The sequence below is a fragment of the Panthera pardus genome, unplaced genomic scaffold (assembly GCF_024362965.1).
Source record: "Panthera pardus isolate Hobbes unplaced genomic scaffold, ASM2436296v1 HiC_scaffold_27, whole genome shotgun sequence".
Lineage (NCBI taxonomy): Eukaryota > Metazoa > Chordata > Mammalia > Carnivora > Felidae > Panthera > Panthera pardus.
Window position 1 is genome coordinate 81680191 of NW_026526843.1, and position 19634 is coordinate 81699824.

A 19634-nucleotide genomic window follows, 5' to 3' on the forward strand; every position below is an offset into this window, starting at 1 on the left:
AGAAAACTATTCTTACCAGGTAAACTTTGTTTTTTAAATATAAAGTGTATAATAAGTCCCTTAAAATGGCTCCAGACAGTGAAGGAAGCACAGATAAGGCCAGACAGAATAATCAGAGAAGAAATTGATAAATGTTTGAAAGTGTGAGCTGAAGTCCTAATAGGTCTCCAGCTCTTTGGTAGTTGGTGTGGAAAGAACAAAGGTATATACGAAGTCTGCAATCTTATTTGGAAGAAAAAACATGTACTCTGGAGACAGGTACATAACAATACAAGGAAAGAAATTATTATATTACAATATGTATAGTACAGAGAATGATGCTGTAGAATTATAAAAGAGGAACAATAAAGGGTGGATTGGTTTGGGAAGGCTTCCTGATACAGGTGAGATCAATTAAATTTAGATCTGGGGGCAACATACCCAGACTTGGAAGCAGCAGGGACTCTATTCAACTGGTATCAAAGAGGTTTTAGAGAAAGGCAGAGGGATTTGGACTCTATTCTGTACAGCAGGACATTATTTAAGATTCTTGAGTAAGAGAGTAATATAATGAAAGAAATTTTTCTAAGATATATATTGTGACAGTGAAAAGGATAGATTGGAGGAGAACAAGATAGAAGGCAGGGAGATTACTTAGGCTGTTGCAAAAATCCAGGTGAAAAATGATGGTGGCCTGATTATTGCAAGCGATGATGATCATTCATTCATCTAAAATCATTTATTGAATACCTATTCCATGTCAGGCACTGTGCTGATAACTGTAATTTACCTGAAGGAAATTATAGGCAAGCAAAGGAAATAACACCAAGTATACAAATAACTGCAACCCCAAGGAGAAAATGATACTCATTTTAATATAAAAGAAACTCTGAGTTCAAAGGAGTTAAGAATTGATGGGAACCTAGCAGAACGGGGTAGACTTGGGTTCAGAGATGAGTTAAAGTAAATTCCATAATTCTTCTTATTTGGGGAGAAGTACCAGGAGTGATAAGAAAGTAATTGTAGGTAAACAAAACAATGTGAGCAAAGGACCTGAGGTGAGAAAACACTGGGATTTCTTTTGGAGACCCCAGGATTTGAAGCCTCAAGGATAGAAATGAAGAACTGGGAGAAGATGGGAGTTTGACAACTGAATGAGTGGTAAGGAGGAAGGGAAATTGTTAAGACAGAAGCATAGGATATTAATAATTTCTTATTTTCTCTTACTTTGCAACTCCCCCTTTTCTCAAACTCTGTCTGGATTCTTTCTTGGTGATATCCAAAGGTCCAGGATGCTTTTGTTTGATTTCTGGACTGCCCACTTCCACATACTATCTTTCTCTGACATGAGGCTATAGGGTTCTGACTGATGTTCAGAGATACCCTGGTCTGAGAAGGGAAATGATTCACTCATGAAGTTCATATAGGGCCTGTTTCCACAGTAAGCAGCATCTATATTCAATCTTTGGTATCCAATAGCATCTTCCAGTCTCATTTGCTATCTGTATATGTGTGTTTGTCATGCCTTTGGAAAGGCCTTGTCATGCATGTAAGGAACACCATTCCTAATAAGCTTTCTCTGTATGTTTATAATATTAAATTTTCAGATTGAACTTTCAGAGACCCTTCCTTCCCAATCATTCATGTTATAGTGATAAAAAGTAGGGGTCTTTCGAGACTACCACTTGATTTTTATATTATACTCTACAATATTCTGTGTTTTCTTTTCCTTTTATTTAAATTTTAGTTAACATACAGTGCAATATTGGTTTCAGGAATAGAATTCAGTGGTTCATCACTTACATACAATACCCAGTGCTCATCAAAAGTTCTGTCTTTAATACCCATCACCCATCTAGCCCATCCCCCACCCACCTCCCTTCAACCCTCAGTTTAAGAGTCTTTTGTGGTTTGTTTATCTCTTCCTTTTCCCCCCCTTTACCATATGTCCATCAGTTTTGTTTCTTAAACTCCACATGAGTGAAATCCTATGGTATTTGTCCTTCTCTGATTGACTTATTTTGCTTAGCATAATACATTCTAGCTTCATCCATGTTGTTGAAAATGGCAAGATTTCATTCTTTTTGATAGCTGAATAATATTCCAGTGTGTGTGTGTGTGTGTGTGTGTGTGTGTGTGTACGACATCTTCTTTATCCATTCATTAGTCGATGGACATTTGGGCTCTCTCCATAGTTTGGCTATTGTAGATAATGCTGCTGTAAACATTGGGGTACATATACCCCTTCAAATCTGTATTTTTGTATCCTTTGGGTAAATCCCTTATAGTGTTATTGCTGGATCATAGAGTAGTTCTATTTGTAATTTTTTTGAAGAAACTACTATCTTCCAGAGTGGCTGCATCAGTTTGCATTCCCGCCAACAGCGCAAGAGGGTTCCCCTTTCTCCACACCCTCACCAACATCTGTTGTTTCTTGTGGTCTTAATTTTAGCCATTCTGACAGGTGCGAGGTGGTATCTCACCATGGTTTTGATTTGTATTTCCATGATGATGAGTGACGTGGAGCATCTTTTCATGTGTCTTTTATCCATCTGGATGTCTTCTTTGGAAAAGTGTCTATATATGTCTTCAGCACGTTTCTTAACTGGGCTATTTGCTTTATTTGGGTGTTAAGTTTGATAAGTTCTTTATAGATTTTGGATACTGACCCTTTATCAGATATGTCGTTTGCAAATATCTTCTCCCATTCCATAGATTGCTTTTAGTTTTGTTGACTGTTTGCTGTGTAGAAGTTTTTTTCATCTTGATGAGGTCCAAATAGTTCATTTTTTATTTTGTTTCCCTTGCCTCCAGTAACATTCTAGTAATAAATTGCTACAGCTGATGTCAAAGAGTATACTCTACAATTTTCTAAAATGCTTCCACATTTCCCATGTCCTGTGTCCTTGGATTCTCACCCCAACCCTCTGTGTGTGATATTGGCTTTATTCCCATTGTGCAGATGAGAAAACTAAGGCTAAAGGATACTTGGCTACTAAGGATTGAAGTCAAGATTCAAGCCCAAGGCTTCTGACTCCAAAACCAATCCCTAATCCATGTCAGGCTAGTTAGTACAAGGTTTCCAAAGCAGCCCTCTTGAGCCCAGAAATGATATAGATTCCTCTAAACAGTGTGGGATAATGGGGGCCAATTACCTTCTTTAAAGCCAACCAAATCCACAGGCTTAAGATGAGACAAGGTTTTAAGGTGGTTGTGATGGTTCTTTTTAAAAAAAAAAATGCTTTAGATGCTCATAATGATGATTCATTCATAAATAATTAGGAACTTCCTAAGATCAGAATTATCAAAAGGTTTTTACAATTCTTAAGAGATTAAAAATGCACCAGTCTTGTCATCTGGCCCCAGGATTGGGATTTAAGAGGCTGATTCTATTCCTAGCTGTGCCTTTGTGATTTGAGGTAAATCCTTTAACCTTTCACTTTTTATTTATCCATTTAAAAATAAGTATATTACCCACCATAGAATATCTGGGAATCACTTTAAAATTCTAGGCTCAAAAGTATTTTAAAGCCTTATAAATTCTGTAAATCACTTTGCACAGATTCAAAATGACTGTCACATTGATACAAGGTGGAATTAGTTTATTAAAAACAAGTAAATTGTATGGAGACGGGGTTAAAGCACAGATTTCTGCCTTCCTACTAGGTGCAGCTCAGGTCTGTGTTTTTTAATAGGTGCAGCTCAGGTCTGTGTTCCACTTTCACCTCTGCCACAATGTGGTGCGGCCACAGCTAGTTGGATCATCTTGTATCCCACCTCCTGCAGTGCCATATGTCACTAAGACTAATATCCCTGGGTGGAGATTTTTCTATGGTAGAAGCCTAGTGAAGAAGGGTAATTCTCTAATTTCATTTCCCCCCTTTGAAGCCTGGATTATGTGGAAGGGAAAGTATTTTAGATTCTAGAATAACGTTTCTCTGTTCCATGCCTTAATGTCCCTCTGTATAAAATGGCATTATCAAGATATGCTCCTAGCTGCAAAGGGGATGGTGTGAGACTAACTGTGGAAATTTCAGTATAATATAGTGGGCTTCAGAGTCAGACACATTTGGGTTGAAATCCCAGCTCTGTAATTTCTTAGCTCTGTGGCCTTGGACAAAGACTCTCACTGACCTCTTTGAGTCTTATTTTCTTCATTTTACACGTGAGATTAATAATTCCCACCTACTAGGTTGTTCTAAGGATAAATGACATATCAAGTGTTTAGTTCAGTACCTGGCACCTAGTTGGTTTTTTAAAAAATGGTAAATGTGTTCTTCCTTGCCACTGTCTGCAGAGATGGTAGCCATCTCCTACTTGGCATCATAGCCACCCTCAGAACCATTGTAAAGCCCAAGATTGTTAAAAAGAGGACCAATTAGTTCATCCACCGCCACTCAGACCAATATGTCAAAATTAAGTGTAACTGGTGGAAACCCAGAGGCATTGAAAATAGGGTGTGCAGAAGATTCAAGGGCCAGATCTTGATGCCCAGCATTGGTTATAGGAACAATAAGAAAACAAAGCACATGCTGCCCAGTGGGTTCCAGAAGTTCCTAGTCCACAACAGTCAAGTGCTGCTGATGTGCAACAAATCTTACTATGCAGAGATTGCTTACAATGTCTCCTCTAAGAATCACAAACCATTGTGAAAAGAGCAGCCCAACTGGCCATCAGAGTCACCAATTCCAATGCCATGCTGCACAGCAAAGAAAATGAATAGACAGCTCGTGTGCACATTGTATTTGTGTTAATAAAACCATTAAACTAGGGGCGCCTGGGTGGCTCCGTCAGTTAAGCGTCCGACTTTGGCTCAGGTCATGATCTCGTGGTCTGTGAGTTCAAGCCCCATGTCGGGCTCTGTGCTGACAGCTCAGAGCCTGGAGCCTATTTCAGATTCTGTGTCCCCCTCTCTCCCCGACCCTCCCCCGTTCATGCTCTGTCTCTCTCTGTCTCAAAATGTTAAAAAAAATTTAAAAAAAAAAACATTAAACTATTTTTTAAAAAGGTAGCTGCTACCATGTGAAAGACACTGATTTTGTTTCAAGCAACTACTGTGTGTGTGTGTGTGTGTGTGTGTGTGTGTATAATGCACATATTTGCTCATTGACTGTGCTCCCCTTCTCTTTTAAAAGGGGTGGTTCTCATGCAAAGTAAAGAAAACTGAAAATAACAAGGGTGGCTACCATTGCTTCTTAGTAATGTATCTTAACATCAGAATCATGTACCCCCTTACTGCTGTTTTCTTCTGCTGCTTAGAGGGGCATGTCAATAGAAAGACTTCCAATTCTATTCAACAAGTACTTTTTTGGCTTTAAAATTTTTTTATTGTGGTATAATTGACATATATATGCATATATATATATATATATATATATATTCATTTCAGGTATACAACATAATGATTCCATATTTGTATATATTGCAAAATGGTAACCACAATAAGTCTAGTTAACATCTGTCACCATACACTGTTAGAACATTTTTTTTCTCCAGTATAAGGTTTTTTTGAGCATTTTGTATGCACCTCTCTGACTTCTGTCATAAGTTCTCTCTTCTTGCCATGATTTATTGAGGGGACCAGAGAGTTCATTAACATTAATTAATTATAGAATTTCCTAAGTTTTTAGTTAATAATTATTTCAATCCATCCTGATATCTGAGGTGCCAATATTTCTCAGGATTTTTCCCCAGAAAAGCAGCAATTTTAATTTGAAAGCGATTTTATGTGTGAGTGAAGGAGAAGAAAAGAACCCACAAAAAGCTGGAGGGCAGAAGTGATAAAGTTGCAGCACTCTCTCCGCAGGCAGCCTGCAGGTTACACACACACACACACACACACACACACACACATACATATATACATACACATATACCCAGGGTGCATAGAATTGGCACCAATTTAATTTATGTTGGCTTCTAGCAAGAATGTCGATAACACTTGAGTGATCTTCCTTCAATTATCAAGATTGATGATGGGGGCTCCTGGGTAGCTCAGTCAGTTGAGAGTCTGACTTTGGTTTAGGTCATGATCTTGAGGTCAGTGAGTTGGAGCCCCGCGTGGGGCTCTGTGCTGACAGCTCAGAGACTGGAGCCTGTTTCCGATTCTGTGTCTCCCTCTCTCTGACCCTCCCCCATTCATCCTCTGTCTCTGTGTCTCAAAAATAAATAAACGTTAAAAAAATAAAAAAAATTATCAAGGATGATGATGAACTTTCATGATCAAAGAATGAGAACTTAGTCTACTGTTAACTTTATTCCAACTTTTGAAGAAGTGGCTGCAGAAATTTAAGCCCTGAAAGAGGCTCTTTTCACTTGGAGGCTCTCTAGGGAGATTTTTAAAGCAGATAGTAGAGGTACTAATTCAATATCTACATAGGATTTTTCCCTTAGATGGAGGACTAGATAAATGCCATTAGATTTCAAATCCCCCTTTATCACTCTTTCATTTAGAAAGAGAAAAAAATTAAAAAATAAAAATAAGAAAATGATTTTGTGTTGCCTTTCTCCTCACCCCTTTTGATAAGAACTATTCTGAAGCTGCTAGCAAAGAATATATTTTCATAGTATTGCCTTTGATTTGATGTTGTAGCATAGCAAACATGGCAGACATGATCTCTGCCTCAGGCACATGTCTGATACATATACTTCTATCCGTGAGAAGACATGAAGGAAACAAGGCACTGATACTACAAGAGCATTTGCTACTTAAGAGACTTGAACTCTGACATCAAGTTTGGCTGCTTTGACAAGGTCTCTATATCCGAAGCCTCCTCATAGTAGATGATATCATGTATAACCAACTCTCCATCACAGATTTAGGTATTTAATTTATAGTGCCAGGTAGACAAGATTTCATAGAGGAAGTTCATGGCGGACCATGTCTCTTGGCCTCTGGGAAATTCTTAAACTCAGTAGTTTAAAAATAACCTTTGAATTTCAGAGAAAGTCATTTAGATACTGCCGTGGTTAAATGGTTGTGTTTGTTAAGCACACACCTCAGAAGGCAGGCAATTGATTATAAATGGCAGTACAGAGGCAGCAATGCACTTTTGGGAAGCATAAGGCAAATCTAGCTTATGTGTCATCCTGCAACAGGATCAGGTTCTGTGCATAGATGACACTCACTGGGAAGCTGCCACTTAAACCCCACCAGTGGAACAAGGTGGGAAGTATCAAAAAGTCAGGTTAGCAGGATATAACTTTCCATCATACCTCCACTCATCAGCGTTGGCTGATGTGAATTATAAATGAAATTATATGTGAATTATAAATGAATTATATGTGAATTATAAATGAAAGCTAGAACTCAACAACCAGTATACAATGAGGTGAGGTTGCCAGAAGCCTAGAGGACAAAGAGAAGCTTCCAAAACACACTGAAACATAGCATGACTTAGCCTTGGACTTCTAGAACATGAGAATGTATGTTCCTAGTCAGGAACTCTCAGAAGCAGAATCCTTTTTACATTTTAGCCAAATCTAATCTTAGTTACAAATGTATGTAAGAAACCTGGCATGAAGTGGATACTCAGTGGATAAGGCTGGCCTCAAGCATAGGGTTTATGTATAGAGCGTGTTCCCACACTAATTACTTACAGCCATGTGTATACATGAGTAGTCATCACTTGCATCTGTACCACATTCCAGCATGAAGGACAAATACTCCCTGTTTTTCAAGTCCATATCTCAGAAGTCCATATACACATTTTCTATGATTTAGGGAGTGGAGGAAGAAAAAGAAAAGAAAAAACACCACACAAACCTAGTCATTCTTTCTAGGCTAAAGTCAATCCTAGGAACTGACTCTTGGTTGCCAGTGGGGAGACTTATTGGAAAAGTGATAGTAGTGTAGCTGGAGAAGTCAGGCATGAAAGCTTTAACTGCAGAAGCTGTTGACTCATCCTACACTCTGTGTGTGTTGGAACAAGGGCAGGCATCATACCAATAGCATAAATGGTAACACTGGGGTGGTTTTGAGCCAGGTCACATCTTAAGGCCAGAGTGCTTTGTTATTGGTTTTTCTTTCTAGGGAGCCTGGTAACTTGAATATGTGCATGACCCATTGCATTCTGTGCTCAGAGGCAAGGATATCTTTTCTCTGTGTGTGGCTTTTTAACTACAGGGTGGAGGGAGGAAACGCAAACAAAGTAGTAGTCAGCCTTCTCTCTCTTCAGTGTCTTTTAGTCCTATCACTGTTGAACTCTGTCTTAGCTGTTTTAATTGAGGCTTCCACTATAACAGATACTTCCTTTGTGGGATCGCTGTTGGTAGGGCATTTGGGTATTTCATCACCTTTGGGCAGGCCTTTCCCACTTCTGCTTGAGGAGGATAAAAGTGGGAGGGGAGGAAGCTCCAAGTGAGTAAATCTCAGATGCTATTACTTCCTCTGTCTGTCTTCTGACCACTCCCTGGGCTGACATCTTGAGGGGTACATGGTTCTTGGGTTTTGGTATCAGCATGTATTTTAGCATGCTAGTCACACTCCAGAGCTTCGACTTCCTGCCCAGAAGCAGCAGAGTAGTGGTGACCTCAAGAAGGAAGTTGATAATCTTAATGAGAAACCAAGCTACTGTTGGCAGACATTTGAGACTAGGCTGACAACAATGATCTTCACCTTACCCTGCCCCCTATCTAGAAGAAAAGCCTGAAGACTCACTGTAAGTAAAGATACTGCTCAATTAATTCCAATATCCTGACAACTATTTTGCCATGGTGAATACAGAGGCAACTCCCCATTCCTTCCAACTTCACAGGTTCCTGCAGTCCCCCTGGGATAGTGAAGACCATTATTCCTATGGAATCCTAAAATGGGACTTCCAGGTCAGGGAGCAGGATGGAGCCATTAGCTTTGGTTGGGATACAGCTTGGTTCACTGTTGGGGCACCTTTCATAGTGATTCATAGTAGGTGCCTGATCTTTTGAGTCACCACTATTAAGGGATGCTGGTCATCCAGTGTTCATTATGAGCTCTTGATAGTTATGCAGACTTTACAAACCCTAAGAAGAATAAGAAAATCCATTTTGAATCTCACCATCCCCTACTTTATCCCCTCTGTGTATCAAGTCCATTTGTGGCTCACTGTATACTTACGCATATTCATATGGATTTACCCCTGCTGACATATGTGTGTTTCTCTTCCTACCAGTGGAGTTAGTGTTTCTGTGTAGGAGTCTGGAATTGTGTTTTTTAGTCAAATCCTATAAGGGGCATTCTCAGGAGAAATAATAGAACAATTTGTTTAGAAAACACTTCCCACCTCCAGATGTCCCTAAGCAGACCAGGCTGATTACAAAAAGGACTGATTCAAATCAAAACTCTTTGGGAAGTTCTCAGAAGATCAAATAGTCCAATTTCAGATTAGACAATTGGGATCTAGGGAAAGGTATTGGGGTTAGAGCTTGCAAGATGGAGGTACTGGGGATGGGATGGTAAAAGAGAAGAGAAAGGAGGTTTGGTAAAAGGTTAAAAAGAACAACAAATAAGGACATAGCCCCTACCAGATGCCTAATTTCTCTTTCAATGTGTGCAAATGCCATACAAATAGCTCTTACATTTGAGTTGCCCAGGTGGCTGGAGATCTATTTATTTTGTATTTAACCAAGGATCAAAGGATCTTTGGCAATGTTTTTGCTTAAGGGTTCCAAATAAACTTTCTACCATGTATATTTGGGGGTAGACTGGGGTAGAGGTGGTTTATTCAGTACTTAAGTTATTTTTAGATCACCTTTAAGTCACTCTGTTGGAGGAAAGCAGCATTTATGTCCTGAAGGATTTACAAAAAGAATACAGAAAAGCTGGGTTACTGCCCCCTCATTCCTGACTTTGGGATAATTTCCCACTGGGAATTCAGACAAGTCACTTGGACTCTCTGTTTGCCCTGATCTCAAAAGGTTATTGTGCAAATAAGTGGAATTGGTCAAATAGTGGTACAAACTAAGGCAAGGTATCAGGGATTTAGCCCTACCTGAAGCCAAGTTAAGTTTTCAGGGCTGATAATGACAAGTCAGTGGTTGGCAATGTAAACTCATGGACTCTGTTCTGCTGTGAGTTCCATTTTACTGAATTTCATTCATGTTATCTTACTAAAGGAGATATGTCAGGCATCTGTTGTACAATGGCCTCAAATCTCAATTTCTGTAAAACTATATACTATTTCTCCTAGAAGCTGAAGAATTTTAGATTTTTTGCCTGCATATGACCACATAATTTTCAAGCTATAAAACTCACAGATTTATATAACATTGCATATATACTAGTCATGCTTCCCTATTTTGTCTAAATAGAGGACAGTATAATTTGAAAAAAAATTGTAATTTTATGAACCATTTTCCCCTGTTTGCATCAGAGATGGTAAGTAAACTCCCCTAGATAATATATTTTGTAGCATTATACTCAGCACTAAGAGCTATGTTTCTATAAATTCCATAGTAGTACATATGCATTAATTCTTCTAGTTAGGTCAGTCAGTGCGTGTGTGTGTGTGTGTGTGTGCAGACACATAAAAGCATCCAAAAGCATGAAAGATACCAGAAGGAACTTCATGGGGAATGTTTCTCTGAAGGTGTTATATAATAGGTATATGACAATATGGTACCAAAAGCATGATTCATAAAAGTAAAAACTGAAAAACTGGATTTCATTCAAATGTAAAACTTAATTATTGACTGGGAAAAAATATTTTCAAATCACATTTCCAACAAAGGACTTGTTTCTAGAATATGTAAAGAACTCTATAATCTAAATATTTAAAAAACAAAGAATATAATTAGAAAATGGACAAAAAACATAGATATTTCATCCAAGAGAATATACAGATGGCATATAAGTACATGAAAAATGTCCAATATCATTAGCCATTAGGGAAATGCAAATTAATACCACAGTAAGATGTTACTACACACCTATTAGAATGGCTAAAATAAAGTAGTGACACCACCAAGTTCTAGAGAGGATATAAAGAAACTTGATCACTCATATATTGTTGGTGGGAATGTAAAATGGTATAGGCACTCTGGAAAATACTTTAGAAATTCCCTTTCAGACTAAAAATAGATTTGCCACATAGCTCAGCAATTGTACTCCTGGGCATAGATTCCAGAGAAGTGAAAAAATATTTTCAGGTAGAACTCTATATGCATATATTCATAGAAGCTTTATTCATACTATCCAAACACTGGAAACTACCCAGATGTCCTTCAATGGATGAACGGTTAAACAAATCATGGTACATGCATACCATGGAATACAGCAATACAACTTTCATGAACTGCAAGGAAATTATCCTGAGTGTAAAAAGTTAATCTCAAAAGGATATATTCGGAATGATTCCATTTATGTAACAATTGTGAAATAACATATTATAGAAACAGAACAGATTTGTGGAAGTCAGTGGTTAGGAATGGGAGGGGGCAGAGGGAATAGATGTGGTTATAAGGAGTAGCATGAGGGAGTCTTGTGATGGTACACTTCAATATCTTGATTTTCCTGATGTTAACCCAAACCTACACCTGTGATAAAATTGCACAGAGCTACACACACACACACACACACACACACACACACACACTGAGTTTGTGTATAACTGCTGAAATCTGGATAAGCTCTATAGATTGTACCAATGTCAATCTCCTGCTTTTGATATTGTACGATAGTTATGCAAAATGGTAAAATGGAGGAAGATGGGTGAAGGATGCACAGGACCTCCTTTTACATATCTTTGAAATTCCCTGTGAATTTACAATTATTTCAAAAAACATTTTAAATGTCTACAAAACACAAGAATAACATTTTTGGATGCTATATATTTTGTTTTCTATGTAGGATATAATTAATTTCTTCATTTTGTGTATTAAAGGTAATCCCTGTGTATTAAAATATAATTTCCTGTCTTTTTGTGCCTAAACATAGCACAATATATTTTTAAAAGTACAGCCTGTAATGTAAAAAGACATTAATTCTCTGGTGTAGGGATGTGATGGTGGAAATGGGAGGTACCTGAACACAGCTGAAAACAGGGTTTTGTGGCCCATTTTTAAGCTGTAGTTGACAAATTTCATAGGGTTGTTTGTTTAGGATAGTGTAATAACCGGTCCTAAGTTGTGACATGACTAATCAAAATACATTTATATTTGCCTTTTAGAGTGTGTTTTATACTTTCACTTAAATATGGTTATATAAGCCTGAGGGAGTCCATATTCCAATCAGAAAATAGATGGCATCACATCTTAGACTCAAGCAAAGTATCTAAGGTAGAAAGGCTGTATTGAGACTTGAAAAATATGTATTTCACATGTATATTAGTTCTTAGTTGCTTTAGGTTGTTTATTATGTGGAGAGATGGTCTTGTGACATTTACCTTGAGAACTTAATTAAGCCTTTTGATTCAAGAAGCCTTTTTTAGGGCTATAGGTTGCCTTAGAATTCAGAACTCAAGAAGAGAATAAAGAGTGTTATCAATAGAATTTTTCAAGATCCTTTGTTAAATTTTATTAGCGAGACCCTGAAAACATTTTAGCCTAGGAAAATGGTATAATGTTTATTTATTTATATCAACTTACTAAAAGGTTTATATGTAAGCTAATATATACTTACACACATATTCTGGAAAAAAACCATGTAAGTGGCAATAATGTAAAATGAACATGATCTGTAACACACTTTGACATTCTTAGATACCATTGAGAAAATATGACATTTTACCACACCTTAAACTTGGAGAAGGAAAAGCACTGTAACTGTACCTATTGAAACAATGAGTTATGAAGATGATAACCTACATCTTCATTGCCTTTGTAGGATGCTGAAAGGATAAATCAGGCAGAGCATATAGCATATTTTGAGCTTCATGGAAAATATATGCTTGATATTTTTTTCCTCATATAGTAAAAGATTTTACACACTGAATTCTGCCTTCCTGATACCCTTCACTGACATCTTTTCCTATCACTACAAAGAGAAAATCTTTGATTCTCCTATCTGTTCACTCCAGAACCACCTACTTTCATCCAAATATCCATATACCTACTCTCATTTCAAGCCATCAATCAACATGTCCTATTATCTCTGAACATGCATTTTGAAGGACTTGTATATGTGGGGCTCATATAGATAAATTGAGAATAAAGAAATAAGAAATTGAGATAGACCAAAGGGCATCTCAATGCACCTCTAAGGCCTTGAATGAGGAGATGGTATGTGCATATACTTTGCATATTTGGGGGTCAATAAGATTTTCCTCTTTCATACTTAAGGTGTATGAGGTTTTCAGGTTACATTTCCCTTGTTATTTTTCATTATGTAAGGTGCTACTCCTGGGTAAAAACCATGTGATTAAAAAAAATCAGTGAATAATGATCCTGAAAAGAGTCTTACCATGCTTCCAGGTGATAAAGACCTGGAGAAATGTAAAAGTCTATCAGTTGGGAATGTCACGGTGGAAATTCTGCCCATCAGGAAAAGCACAGAGATTATAGGTAGACAAAGTGTTTTCTTATAGATAATTTCTCTGCAATAACCAGACAGAGTTCATTGGCACAGGCAATCTCTGCCTACTCTACACTTACTTCTCTGCATTAAAAGTGCTCTTGGTTTTCTTTCTTTTTTTTAATTTTTTTAACATTTATTCATTTTTGAGAGACACAGAGACAGCGTGTGAATGGGGGAAGGGCAGAGAGAGAGGGAGACCCAGAATCCGAAGCAGGATCCAGGCTCCGAGCTGTCAGCACAGAGTCCGATGTGGGGCTCGAACCCACGAACTGGGAGATCATGACCTGAGCCGAAGCTGGACACTCAACCGACTGAGCCACCCAGGCGCGCCAAAAGTGCTCTTGGTTTTCTACCAGTCTCATATTGGTAGAGCAAATCTTTAGTTGCTCTTGAAGAATTGAGAGCTAAGTAGAACAAGCATTTCTTTTCTCTGCATCAAGGCTAAAAGGAGGAGGAGAAATTTTTAAGAAAAGTAAGAATAGCCATTTGGAGGGGATATACTTAAGTATATAGTCATGAACAAGGAGATGGATTTGTTGACCATGATATCTATTCTAACCATCTTAAGCTTTTGAAAGGTACACAGCTATGAGAGGGAAGATGGCGGTGTAGGAGGACGCTGGGCTCACCGTGCGTCCTGCTGATCACTTAGATTCCACCTACACCTGCCTAAAGAACCCAGAAAACCGCAAGAGGATTAGCAGAATGGAGTCTCCAGAGCCAAGCGCAGACGAGAGGCCCACGGAAGAGGGTAGGAAGGGTCGCGAGGCGGTGCGCGCGCCACGGACTGGCAGGAGGGAGCCGGGGCGGAGGGGCAGCCTGTCGACCAAGCAGAGCCCCTGAGTCTGGCTTGCAAAAGCAGAGGGGCCGGACAGAGTGTGTTCCAACAGCAAGCGCAACTTAGCGTCTGGGAGGTCATAAGTTAACAGCTCTGCTCAGAAAGCAGGAAGGCTGGAGGACAAAGGGAGGGAGAGCTGCTGAGCCCTCGGATGACAGAGCTCAGTTTGGTGGGGAACAAAGGCGCTCGCCAGTGCCATCTCCCCCGCCCATCCCCCAGCCAAAATCTCAAAGGGAACCAGTTCTTGCCAGGGAACTTGCTCGCTCCGCACAAACACCCAACTCTGTGCTTCTGTGGAGCCAAACCTCCGGCAGCGGATCTGAACCCCTCCCGCTGCCACAGGGCCCCTTCTGAAGTGGATCACCTAAGGAGAAGCGAGCTAAGCCTGACCCTCCTGCCCCCGTGCACCTTGCCTACCCACCCCAGCTAATACGCCAGATCCCCAACACCACAAGCCTAGCAGTGTGCAAGTAGCCCAGACGGGCCATGCCACCCCACAGTGAATCCAGCCCCTAGGAGAGGGGAAGAGAAGGCACACACCAGTCTGACTGTGGCCCCAGCGGTGGGCTGGGGGCAGACATCAGGCCGGACTGCGGCCCCGCCCACCAACTCCAGTTATACACCACAGCACAGGGGAAGTGCCCTGCAGGTCCTCACCACTCCAGGGACTATCCAAAATGACCAAACGGAAGAATTCCCCTCAGAAGAATCTCCAGGAAATAACAACAGCTAATGAACTGATCAAAAAGGATTTAAATAATATAACAGAAAGTGAATTTAGAATAATAGTCATAAAATTAATCGCTGGGCTTGAAAACAGTATACAGGACAGCAGAGAATCTCTTGCCACAGAGATCAAGGGACTAAGGAACAGTCAAGAGGAGCTGAAAAGCGCTTTAAACGAAATGCAAAACAAAATGGAAACGACGACAGCTTGGATTGAAGAGGCAGAGGAGAGAATAGGTGAACTAGAAGATAAAGTTATGGAAAAAGAGGAAGCTGAGAGAAAGAGAGATAAAAAAATCCAGGAGTATGAGGGGAAAATTAGAGAACTAAGTGATACACTAAAAAGAAATAATATACGCATAATTGGTATCCCAGAGGAGGAAGAGAGAGGGAAAGGTGCTGAAGGGGTACTTGAAGAAATTATAGCTGAGAACTTCCCTGAACTGGGGAAGGAAAAAGGCATCGAAACCCAAGAGGCACAGAGAACTCCCTTCAGACGTAACTTGAATCGATCTTCTGCACGACATATCATAGTGAAACTGGCAAAATACAAGGATAAAGAGAAAATTCTGAAAGCAGCAAGGGATAAACTGGCCCTCACATATAAAGGGAGACCTATAAGACTCGTGACTGATCTCTCCTTTGAAACTTGGCAGGCCAGAAAGGCTTGGCACGATATCTTCAGTGTGCTAAACAGAAAAAATATGCAGCCGAGAATCCTTTATCCAGCAAGTCTGTCATTTAGAATAGAAGGAGAGATAAAGGTCTTCCCAAACAAACAAAAACTGAAGGAATTTGTCACCACTAAACCAGCCCTACAAGAGATCCTAAGGGGGATCCTGTGAGACAAAGTACCAGAGACATCACTACCAGCATAAAACATACAGGCATCACAATGACTCTAAACCCGTATCTTTCTATAATAACACTGAATGTAAATGGATTAAATGCGCCAACCAAAAGACATAGGGTGTCAGAATGGATAAAAAACAAGACCCATCTATTTGCATCTACAAGAGACTCATTTTAGATCTGAGGACGCCTTCAGATTGAGAGTCAGGGGATGGAGAACTATTTATCATGCTACTGGAAGCCAAAAGAAAGCTGGAGTAGCCATACTTATATCAGACAAACTAGACTTTAAATTAAAGGCTGTAACAAGAGATGAAGAAGGGCATTATATAATAATTACAGGGTCTCTCCATCAGGAAGAGCTAACAATTATAAATGTCTATGCACCGAATACCGGAGCCCCCAAATATATAAAACAATTACTCATAAACATAAGCAACATTACTGATAAGAATGTGGTAATTGCAGGGGACTTTAACACCCCACTTACAGAAATGGATAGATCATCTAGACACACGGTCAATAAAGAAACAAGGGCCCTGAATGATACATTGGATCAGATGGACTTGACAGATATATTTAGAACTCTGCATCCTAAAGCAACAGAATATACTTTCTTCTCGAGTGCACATGGAACATTCTCCAAGATAGATCATATACTGGGTGACAAAACAGCCCTTCATAAGTTTACAAGAATTGAAATTATACCATGCATACTTTCAGACCACAATGCTATGAAGCTTGAAATCAACCACAGGAAAAAGTCTGGAAAACCTCCAAAAGCATGGAGGTTAAAGGACACCCTACTAACGAATGAGTGGGTCAACCAGGCAATTATAGAAGAAATTAAAAAATATATGGAAACAAATGAAAATGAAAATACAACAATCCAAACGCTTTGGGACGCAGTGAAGGCAGTCCTGAGAGGAAAATACATTGCAATCCAGGCCTATCTCAAGAAACAAGAAAAATCCCAAATACAAAATCTAACAGCACACCTAAAGGAAATAGAAGCAGAACAGCAAAGGCAGCCTAAACCCAGCAGAAGAAGAGAAATAATAAAGATCAGAGCAGAAATAAACAATATAGAATCTAAAAAAACGGTAGAGCAGATCAACGAAACCAAGAGTTGGTTTTTTGAAAAAATAAACAAAATTGACAAACCCCTAGCCAGGCTTCTCAGAAAGAAAAGGGAGATGACCCAAATAGATAAAATCATGAATGAAAATGGAATTATTACAACCAAGCCCTCAGAGATACAAACAATTATCAGGGAATACTATGAAAAATTATATGCCAACAAATTGGACAACCTGGAAGAAATGGACAAATTCCTAAACACCCACACTCTTCCAAAACTCAATCAGGAGGAAATAGAAAGCTTGAACAGACCCATAACCAGCGAAGAAATTGAACCGGTTATCAAAAATCTCCCAACAAATAAGAGTCCAGGACCAGATGGCTTCCCAGGGGAGTTCTACCAGACATTTAAAGCAGAGATAATACCTATCCTTCTCAAGCTATTCCAAGAAATAGAAAGGGAAGGAAAACTTCCAGACTCATTCTATGAAGCCAGTATTACTTTGATTCCTAAACCAGACAGAGACCCAGTAAAAAAAGAGAACTACAGGCCAATATCCCTGATGAATATGGATGCAAAAATTCTCAATAAGATACTAGCAAATCGAATTCAACGGCATATAAAAAGAATTATTCACCATGATCAAGTGGGGTTCATTCCTGGGATGCAGGGCTGGTTCAACATTCGCAAATCAATCAACGTGATACATCACATTAACAAAAAAAAAAGAGAAGAACCATATGATCCTGTCAATCGATGCAGAAAAGGCCTTTGACAAAATCCAGCACCCTTTCTTAATAAAAACCCTTGAGAAAGTCGGGATAGAAGGAACATACTGAAAGATCATAAAAGCCATTTATGAAAAGCCCACAGCTAACATCATCCTCAACGGGGAAAAACTGAGAGCTTTTTCCCTGAGATCAGGAACACGACAGGGATGCCCACACTCACTGCTGTTGTTTAACATAGTGCTGGAAGTGCTAGCATCAGCAATCAGACAACAAAAGGAAATCAAAGGCATCAAAATTGGCAAAGATGAAGTCAAGCTTTCGCTTTTTGCAGATGACATGATATTATACATGGAAAATCCGATAGACTCCACCAAAAGTCTGCTAGAACTGATACATGAATTCAGCAAAGTTGCAGGATACAAAATCAATGTACAGAAATCAGTTGCATTCTTATACACTAACAATGAAGCAACAGAAAGACAAATAAAGAAACTGATCCCATTCACAATTGCACCAAGAAGCATAAAATACCTAGGAATAAATCTAACCAAAGATGTAAAAGATCTGTATGCTGAAAACTATAGAAAGCTTATGAAGGTAATTGAAGAGGATATAAAGAAATGGAAAGACATTCCCTGCACATGGATTGGAAGAATAAATATTGTCAAAATGTCAATACTACCCAAAGCTATCTACACATTCAATGCAATCCCAATCAAAATTGCACCAGCATTCTTCTCGAAACTAGAACAAGCAATCCTAAAATTCATATGGAACCACAAAAGGCCCCGAATAGCCAAAGTAATTTTGAAGAAGAAGACCAAAGCAGGAGGCATCACAATCCCAGACTTTAGCCTCTACTACAAAGCTGTCATCATCAAGACAGCATGGTATTGGCACAAAACCAGACACATAGACCAATGGAATAGAATAGAAACCCCAGAACTAGACCCACAAACGTATGGCCAACTCATCTTTGACAAAGCAGGAAAGAACATCCAATGGAAAAAAGACAGTCTCTTTAACAAATGGTGCTGGGAGAACTGGACAGCAACATGCAGAAGGTTGAAACTAGACCACTTTCTCACACCATTCACAAAAATAAACTCAAAATGGATGCAGGACCTGAATGTGAGACAGGAAACCATCAAAACCTTAGAGGAGAAAGCAGGAAAAGACCTCTCTGACCTCAGCCGTAGCAATCTCTTACTCGACACATCCCCAAAGGCAAGGAAATTAAAAGCAAAAGTGAATTACTGGGACCTTATGAAGATAAAAAGCTTCTGCACAGCAAAGGAAAGAACCAACAAAACTAAAAGGCAACCAACGGAATGGGAAAAGATATTTGCAAATGACATATCGGACAAAGGGCTAGTATCCAAAATCTATAAAGAGCTCACCAAACTCCACACCCGAAAAACAAATAACCCAGTGAAGAAATGGGCAGAAAACATGAATAGACACTTCTCTAAAGAAGACTTCCAGATGGCCAATAGGCACATGAAAAGATGTTCAACGTCGCTCCTTATCAGGGAAATACAAATCAAAACCACACTCAGATATCACCTCACGCCAGTCAGAGTGGCCAAAATGACCAAATCAGGAGAGTATAGATGCTGGAGAGTATGTGGAGAAACGGGAACCCTCTTGCACTGTTGGTGGGAATGCAAATTGGTGCAGCCGCTCTGGAAAGCAGTGTGGAGGTTCCTCAGAAAATTAAAAATAGACCTACCCTATGACCCAGCAATAGCACTGCTAGGAATTTATCCAAGGGATACAGGAGTACTGATGCATAGGGGCACTTGTACCCCAATGTTTATAGCAGCACTGTCAACAATAGCCAAATTATGGAAAGAGCCTAAATGTCCATCAACTGATGAATGGATAAAGAAATTGTGGTTTATATACACAATGGAATACTACGTGGCAATGAGAAAG

General features: G+C 39.2%; 1 protein-coding gene and 1 pseudogene across 1 annotated transcript in view; both read left to right on the forward strand.

The window, feature by feature from the left end:
* DGKK (diacylglycerol kinase kappa) overlaps positions 1-19634 on the forward strand; it is a 181007-nt gene that overhangs the window by 23307 nt on the left and 138066 nt on the right. The gene's annotated exons all lie outside the window — the stretch shown is intronic.
* On the forward strand, positions 4242-4702 carry LOC128773897 (60S ribosomal protein L32-like; annotated as a pseudogene).